The sequence below is a fragment of the Octopus sinensis genome, linkage group LG11 (assembly GCF_006345805.1).
Source record: "Octopus sinensis linkage group LG11, ASM634580v1, whole genome shotgun sequence".
NCBI lineage: Eukaryota > Metazoa > Mollusca > Cephalopoda > Octopoda > Octopodidae > Octopus > Octopus sinensis.
The window spans coordinates 36,965,193-36,974,527 of record NC_043007.1 but is presented as its reverse complement, the minus strand read 5'-3'; the positions used below and the strand labels follow the sequence as shown (position 1 = coordinate 36,974,527).

The 9,335-nt window shown below is 36.4% G+C and overlaps 1 long non-coding RNA gene across 1 annotated transcript in view; it reads left to right on the top strand.

The window, feature by feature from the left end:
* Nucleotides 1-6,014, top strand: part of LOC118765390 — a 20,483-nt gene extending 14,469 nt beyond the window's left edge. The window contains exon 3 of the long non-coding RNA XR_005001246.1: nucleotides 5,897-6,014. This is a non-coding gene — a long non-coding RNA (uncharacterized LOC118765390). The remainder of the gene's footprint in view (nucleotides 1-5,896) is intronic.
* The last annotated feature ends 3,321 nt before the right edge of the window (nucleotides 6,015-9,335 follow it).

Sequence of the window (9,335 nt, the reverse complement as noted above, 5' to 3'; positions counted from 1 at the left end):
CTTTGGAATATTAGTAGAATGGAAAAAAAATGTATATCTGTTAGTCCATGTTAGTTTATTAATCTATGTTTGAAGTCTTTGGTTTGTTGCTTCTTGTGTTGTTATTATCATGTTATGTATCAGTGGTTCTGTAGGTTTTGTTTAATACGTTTAGTTCGCTGGTTCTATTTCGTACAACAGTTTTTCTTTTTTTCTTTTTCTTTTTTTTCCCCCTTTTTTTTATAACAATCCCATTTATGGAAAGAATTTCTTCGCTTTATTTTAAATTCTAGCTTTGTGGCTAATAGTTAATACCCGTTTCTATACTAGGTACAAGGCCCGACATTTTGGGGAAGGAGGCAATTGATTACATCGATCCAGTACGCAACTGGTACTTAATTTATCGACCCCGAAAAAATGAAAGGCAAAGTCGACCTCGGTGAAATTTGAACTTAGAACGTAAAGACAGACGGAATACCTCTTTTACTCATTTACTTGTTTCAGTCATTTGACTGCGACCATGCTGGAGCACCGCCTTTAGTCGAGCAAATCGACCCGGGACTTATTCTTTGTAAGCCCAGTACTTATTCTATCGGTCTCTTTTGCCGAACCGCTAAGTGACGGGGACGTAAACACACCAGCATCGGTTGTCAAGCAATGGTAGGGGGATAAACACAGACACACAAACATATACACACACATACATATATATTATATATATATATATATACACACACATATATATATATATATATATATATATATATATACACATATATACGACAGGCTTCTTTCAGTTTCCGTCTGCCAAATCCACTCACAAGGCATTGGTCGGCCCGTGGCTATAGCAGAAGACACTTGCCCAAGATGCTACGCAGTGGGACTGAACCCAGAACCATGTGGTTGTTAGCATTTCGCCCGGCATGCTAACGTTTCTGTCAGCTCACCGCCTTACTAATAGCTTATACTATTTCATATTCGATGTTATTTCAATAATAAGCAGTTTTTGACGTAATGGACATACTACGCTAATATTTCGCTCCTGTAGTTTTCCAATGATACCTAGTAAGCGTTTATGCTTTTAACGCTGTTGACACTGTCGGAGTGAATGGTAATGCCCAGTTTCCGCCTGGAGAATCCACTCACAAGGTTTTGGTCGATCCGAGGCTATAGTAGAAAACACTTTCCTTGATGCCACGCTCTGGGACTGAACCTGGAACCATGCAGTTCGGAAGCAAATTTCTTACCACAGAGCCAGGCCTATACACACACACACACACATACACACACATACACACACACACACACACACACACACACACACCACACAAACACACACATACACACATACACACACACAGATCGCCATGTTGATTCGCTAGCCTCTGCACGCATTTTTTTCTCTCCTTGTTTCTCTCCGTGTTTCTTTTCTGTGTATCTTTCTGTTGAAGAGCGTAGGCTCGAAACGTAAAAGACTTGTTTTATTTATATTCCTGAGCGCCATACTAATACAATTGTTTGTTTGTATTCCACCTGCCTTCGTCTTTTGTTTATTTTCATAAAGCTTCCCGTTAGATAGATAGATAGATAGATAGATAGATAGATAGATAGATAGATAGATATACATATACATATTTGTATATATGTGTGTGTATGCATACATACATATATGTATAAACACACACACACATACACACACACACACATACACACACACACACGTACATATCTATCATGCGTGTCTCTAAAATAAACGATATGTAACTTAAAAACTATTGTCATCTTTTGTCCCATAAGCTATTTTCTTTTTCTTTAGTGAACCAATTTTGACAAAGTTTGAATAATTAGGTCCGTCTAAATGAAATATCTTATTTAAGCGTAATTAAAACAAAAATCTTTATATATAAAAGTAAGGTTGTGTGTCTGTCTACTCCGATTTAGATTCCTAACTACTCCCACATTTTGCGGTGCAGTTTAACCAAAACCGGGTATCTTATAGTCGTGATTCATATCAAGCCCTTCTGGGTATTAGCGCGCATCTACGATGAGTCTACGATTTTAAAAATAATTTACCATCATTTATTTCCATTTTAATGCATATTTTTTTAATATAAGGGAAGTAACTCTCTAAAAATGTTTACGATGAGTCAAGGATTTTAAAAAAATTTACCATAGTTTTTTTCCATTTTTAATGCATTCTTTGCTATTTTTTGGGCTATAACTCTCTAAAAATGCTTTATAGTTATTTCCCTTACAAATCCGAGCAACGCCGGGCGATACTGCTAGTTAATGATAAAGAAATAAGAAAATTATATTGCATAGAAGCTGCAGCTATACGTTACACTGTTCTTTTTTTAACGTTCTTTTAAACCCACCCAATTTTGTTTATAACGTCTAAAAATAGTGGAACACTGTTCTTTTTCAATGAACTTTACCGCTTTGCCTTTAGTCAAGAATTATATTTAGCGAGACGACACGAAGAAATAAATACTGACCTTAAAAATATTATTCACCAACTGTCATGGTTGACTAATATGTATTTGCATGTATGTATGTATGCACGTATGTACACACACACGCGCGCGAATACATATATGTATATATATATATATATCATATTATATATATAATGATACATACATACACACATATACATATACTTACACATTTAAATATACATATATATATGTAAATATATGTATATGTAAATATATATAAGTATATGTATATGTGTGTATGTATCATTATACTACTACTACTATGGCAATCCCTCAAGGTCGAGGATGATGGTCTTCGCGCAAATTTATTGGTGAGTCCGCAGGTGACTGATAAGACCAATTCTTGCTCGAAAAGATCAGTCACAGTGCGGACATCTAGTACCAAAAGGGAGAGTCGCACGTGGTTGTTGTTGGCGCTCCTTCCGTCGTCGTCTTTTCTCCTCCAGCTCTGCAGACCTTTTCGACTCGAAATTCGCCGTTCCCTCATGGATGGTGGTTTTCCAGAGTGGTCCGTTTTTTGCCGTTTCCTCCCAGTTGGTGAAGTCAATGTCACACTTTTTGAGGTTCGATTTCAGGGAGTCCTTGTAGCGTTTCTTCTGGCCTCCGTTTTTTTTTTTTATGCATCATTATATATAATGATACATACGTACACACATATAAATATATTTACAAACACACACACATATATATATATACATATATATACACATATATGCATACATACACACACACATTCACATACATACACATATATATAGTTTATCTCTTACTTGGTTCAGTCTTTAGACTGCGGTCACGCCGGAGCACTGACTCGAAGAATTTTAGTCGAACGAAGTGACGCCAATATTTAATTAAAATCTGTTTTTTTGTAAAACCTATCACTTCTTTTGCCGAACCGCTAAGTTATTGGGACGTAAACACGCCAACACCAGTTGGAAGGCGGGATGGGGGACAAACACACACACACACATATCTATATATGTATGTATATACGACGGGCTTCTTCCAGTTTTCATCTACCAAATCCACTCGCAAGTCCTTGGTCGGCCCTATCCTGTCGTAGAAGACACTTGCCCAAAGTGCCTAGCAGTGGGACTGAACTCAGACTGATGTGGTTGGGAAGCAAATTCTTTACCACACAGCTCTACTTGAACACCTATATATATATATTTGTTTGTGTGTGTGTGTGTGTGTGTGTGTGTGTGTGTGTGTATAACACTGTGTAACCTTCCTTCACCAATAGCAGCCCATCTTCTGGTAGCTATCTAGGACTCCCTGAAACTTTCCATTCGGTCATTCCATTAGGGGCTTGCGAAACTTGAAGTAGCACTGAATCGAATCAAACTGCTTTAAATAATGTGTGCGTATGTGTGTGCGTGTGTATGCGTGCGAATGTGGTACATGCATGAGTGTGTGTGTGTGTTTTTTTTTTATTCAAATATAAAGCATAGCCGTCACTCGTGACCGAGTGTGACCTGATGATGTTTTAATGGTGATGTTTTAGGTAATTATATAGTCGGGAGCAGATATAGGTCTTCTTACCCTTGACGCTGTGGATGATCGGCTGGTATTCATTTCCGGGTAAGTTAACTGGAGTACTGTGAAATGAAGTGCCCTGCTCAAAAACAGCGCGCTTCGCCCCTTCCAAGAATCGAACTCACGACCTTACGGTCTTGAGGCGAATGCTCTAAACAGTAAGCCATGATATTTATATATAAAAACAAAAGCATTTACTGATTACAAATCTGTCTCTTCCCACTTTTCTCTTCCTCTCTCTCTCTCTCTCTCTCACTCTTTCTGCCTCTCGCCCTCTCTCTTTGTATACACACATATGTATTTTCACATATTATATTACATGTATTATATATATACATATGTATATACATATACATACATACATACATACATACATACATATATATATATATTATATATATATATATATATATATACATACACATATACATATACATATACATATATATATATACATATACATATATATATACATATACATATATATATATATATACATATATATATATATATACATATACATATATACATACATATATATATATATATATATATATAGCTGTATGTGTGTACATGTTCGTGTGTACGCATGTGTCTATGCGTGTTCGTATATATGCATATATGTGTGTGCGCGTGTGTATATGCGTGGTTTTGTGTACACGTATGTATGTATGTATGTATATATATATATGTATATATATATATATGTATATATATATATATATGTATATATATATATATATATATATATATATATATATATATATATATATATATATATATATATATAAATATATGAGTGTGTTTATATACGTATGTATATGTGTATATGCTTGTATATCATGTATATATACATGTATGTATACGTATGTATTTACCATACAGTTCACTCATGCCTACTAACGCTAATAGTATAAAATGAAACTTTCACCGATCCATTATATTTCCAGTCTTTAATTTACTTGATTGGTTTGTTCGCATTCAATGTGATCTTGATGCAGATCAATACGCATTTATTTATTCATTTATTTACTTATTATGCATTTTTACATAATACACTTTGGTAATTGATCGGTAAAGATGTTTGATACCTTACACATGCAGAACCAACTTCATTTTCTGGCATTTAAAAAATAGCGTTGTTTATACTTGCCCTCTTGAGGCCCATTTGCAGTTAATGAAAGGATTTTGCTGCTGCTGTTGTTGTTTAACCCTAAGTAAGACCTTGTGGAGGCACATGGCCTAGTAGTTAGAGCAGCGGACTCGCGGTCGAGGGATCGCTGGTTCGAATCTCAGACCGAGCGATGTGTGTGTTTATGAGCGAAACACCTAAGCTCCACGCAGCTCCGGTAGAAGGTAATGGCGAACTTCTGCTGACTCTTTCGCCACAACTTTCTCTCACTCTTTCCTCCTGCATCTTGCAGCTCACCTGCGACGGGCCGGCGTCCAGTCCAGGTGGGGAACCTATACGCCAAGGAAACTGGGAAACCAGCACTTAGCCGAGCATAGCACTAGAAGGAACAAAAACAACAAACAAGTAAGACCTTACTAGTGGAGGCTCGTAGGTAAAAGTAGTGGGGGAGCTGCTTCAGAAAACTTTTAGCTGTTGTCTTAATATTATGTAAAAGGAAACAAACATATAAAAAGAAAACTTACGCATAAACTTGATTGGTTCGCGTTTTAGTCACTACCGAGTAGTGTGTTTAATTTGTTCACTGAACACCGTCGCGAATTCCCCACTTGCTTTCAAAAAATTCCCCTAAATCACAAAATAAGGGGTGGGGGAGAAAATGTGCCCTATTTTTCAAATCCTGGCATCAACATTGTATCTGGAAGCAAGATAATAATCGAATTCTATACTTTATCGCATTGGAGTTAAAAAGAAACACTGCCTTTCACCAGCACACCAGGGTCGACATTGCATGAACCATAGTGCTCTCTCACTCTAGCGTGCAGCTTCCTATCTCGGACATATGAGCATGCACACAACAGCCAAACACCGCATCACTGGAACTGAGAACCGCACAGTTCAATATAAGGATTTTTGTATTTGTTTCATAAACTAGGGAATGGCTACCGACACGAAACTTAAGGATTATATAACGTACAAATATAAAGAAAGAATTAAAGAAAAACGGACTCGTCATATTGAATGTAATCGATAATATTGAGTGGAAACAGGGGCTGATTCTATTCCACAGTGCTTATACACGAGCCGCCATTGGCCCTTACTGAGCAAATCTTATGATCAAAGGCTTTCCTACTGTAAATATCTGGTTCTTGAGTTGTGAGAAATTTGACTGTTATTTCTAGAATACCGAGTGACCATGTAGAGTCACCCACATCGGTTCATGATGGTTTTGTAATTTTTTGCAGTTAGTGAAAGGTTTTTGCTGTTATTTTTCAGCTCTAAGTCAGACCTCATTGAGCAGGTCTTTTGATCGAAAAACATTCCCGCTGTGAACCTGTGGTTCTTGATTTGTGAGAAATTTGACTGCTATGTTGTAGAATACCGAGTTGCCACGTAGAGACACCTTTGTCGGTTCATAATGACTGCGTTATTGCTGTTGCTGTTGAGCAAGACAGAAAGGAGATTTGGCTGCTATTTCCAGTGACAACACTGAGACCTCAACACCGGCCAGTCATTAACTGGCCTAAGTCAGCCTTGATTCAACAGACACATGATCTAACCATAATCATCCCGTCATCTCTCCCATACTTATTTTTCAAGGCAGTAAGATATATGAAGGAAATTATGTTGCTATTCCAAGCAGACCGAGCGAACATGCAGCAGCCTTCTTTTTGGTTCGATTATGGAAGAACTCTCTGAATAAATGGAGGAGAGAGGAAAATTTGCTCTTGTAGGCATCTCCTTTGTGGGAGGATTTAAAATAGTATGTTCATTGAACTATTTCGTTGAACATTAGTACACCGGACATCTTTACGTTCTGAATTCAAATTCCGACGAGATCGACTTTGCCTTTCATCCTTTCGAGGTCGATAATATTAGTACCAGTTGAGCACTGGGGTCGATCTAATCATTCTATCCCTCCTCTGAAATTACTGGACCTGTGCCAAAACTTGAAAGCAACATTAATTAGAAAATAGCCCGGTTTATAACTTAGAAAGCCTGAGTTTTCTATGTAAGCTCTGTACATTTTGGCCATGTTCATAACGTTTCATAACTATTTACTTATATTACACGTTTTTATGTATAACGTTATTTGAATCTACACATACGTTTATGGTATTTAATGTAACATGAATCCATATGCACATTTATGATATTTAATAAGAACTGTTTGTTTTTTTTTAGGATAGGTTTAGAAAATTTATCCGGTTTAGCTTCAAAAAGCTTCATTTTGTCATATTCCTGTTGCAGTCAGTTTCATAGCTTGATTTTGTATTTCATAGGACTGGAAATCTTAATTCACTTAAATATGTTGCAGCAAAAGGGAAGAAGTATTTCCATTGCTTCATTCCCGATATTTAATTTTTCTTTCCTGGGTTTCCTAACAGGCAGGCGTAGCTGTATAGTAAAAAGCTTGCTACCCAACCGCATATTTCCGGATTCAGTCGCACTGCATAATTCCTTGTGAGTAGATTTGGTAGGCGAAAACTGAAAGAAGCCCGTTTTGTCCTCATATATATATATATATATATATATATATATATATATATTACCAATTACAGCACTTACGCAGTGTACCTATTGGTTTAGATCATCAGCGAACTAAACCCTTCCTTTTCTATATATATATTTATATTAAAAAACACATTAAGTACAAGACATCACCAACGAACTGAAAGCAAGTAAACACACGAGAGATAAGTACAGGACAAAGTACTAAAAAATACACAAGAACAGGACATCAACAACGATTGATAAATATGTAAACACATGAGAGACAAGTACGGTACATAATACCAAAGAAAGTCAAACTCCTCCTCAGTTATCGACTGTTTATTACTCCCTATTTCGAGCTAAGCCCTAACTCACGACAAATTTTATATATCTAATATTTCTGGATGCTGCTGTCTTATGAAGTTTTCCTATATTGTCGTTGAAAGCTCGAAATAGATAGTAATAAACAGTCGACAACTGAGGAGGACTTAGACTTCTTGTGGTATTTTGTCCCGACTTGTTTCTCGTTATGTGTTTACGTATTTTTCACTTGTTGTTGATGTCCTATTCTTATTGCGTATTTTTTAATATTTTGTCCTGTACTTATCTCTCGTGTGTTTACGTGTTTTTCCGCTCGTTGGTGATGTCCTGTACTTAAAGTGTATTTTTCTATACTTATAATCGAATGCCACGCAGCCTTGTCCACAGTAAGTTCTTAAATTCATACACACACACACACACACACACATACATATATATATATATATTATATATATATATATATATATATATATATATATATATATATGCGTGTGTGTGTATGTATGTATGTGTGTGTGTGTGTGCGCCTTTGTGTTTAACATCCACCACTGCTTGACAACCGGTGTTGGTGTGTTTGCGTTCCCGCAACTTAGCGGTTCGGCAGAGTGGTTGATAGAATAAGTACCAGGTTTTTTAAAAAAAATAAGTACTGGGTCGATTCATTCCACGGAAAATTCTTCAAGGCTGTGCCCCAACATGACCGCAGTTTAGTGACTGAAACAAAAGATAAAAGATTCAATGAAAATACTTTGATAGATTTGTCATTTTTATTGAAGTATAATTGCTTCATCATTTTAAGGCTTGCTGCTGCTGCTGCTGCTGCTGCTGCTTAATGACCTTGCTTGATGGGGCTGGGGTCATCATGCGTAGAGCCGACCAGGTCCACTAGTGCTCTCCATCGCAGGCGGTCCCGTACAATTTCCTTTGAATCCTCCAAGCTGACGTCATTTTAGGGTGTTCTTAAATTTTATTAATACTGACAAACACTTCGTGCAAATCGGTTAATGTTATCACTAAATGTAATTCGTACTCAGTAGTATTTCATATCTTCTGTTGGAATGTAGTGATTGAATACTGTTATGAACTTTACTAGGCGGTTCTAGATAATATTGTGTACACCATTAAAATTATTTCAATTTTCTCCACTTCCCCTTTTCGCAAATTGAGCTATCCATTAAATGCATTTATTTTTTGCCAGTAAACCAATAATTATTCGATCGCAGCTACGCAGATAAATATACAAGTCATTCAATTCAGAAAAAACAAAATATCAGAAAAATATTTTAACTGAAATATTCACGTAGCATCTGAACATCATGAAGCTAAAGGGTGAGTTTTTCTATTTAGTTTTCAGGTAAAATAATTTATGCTATATT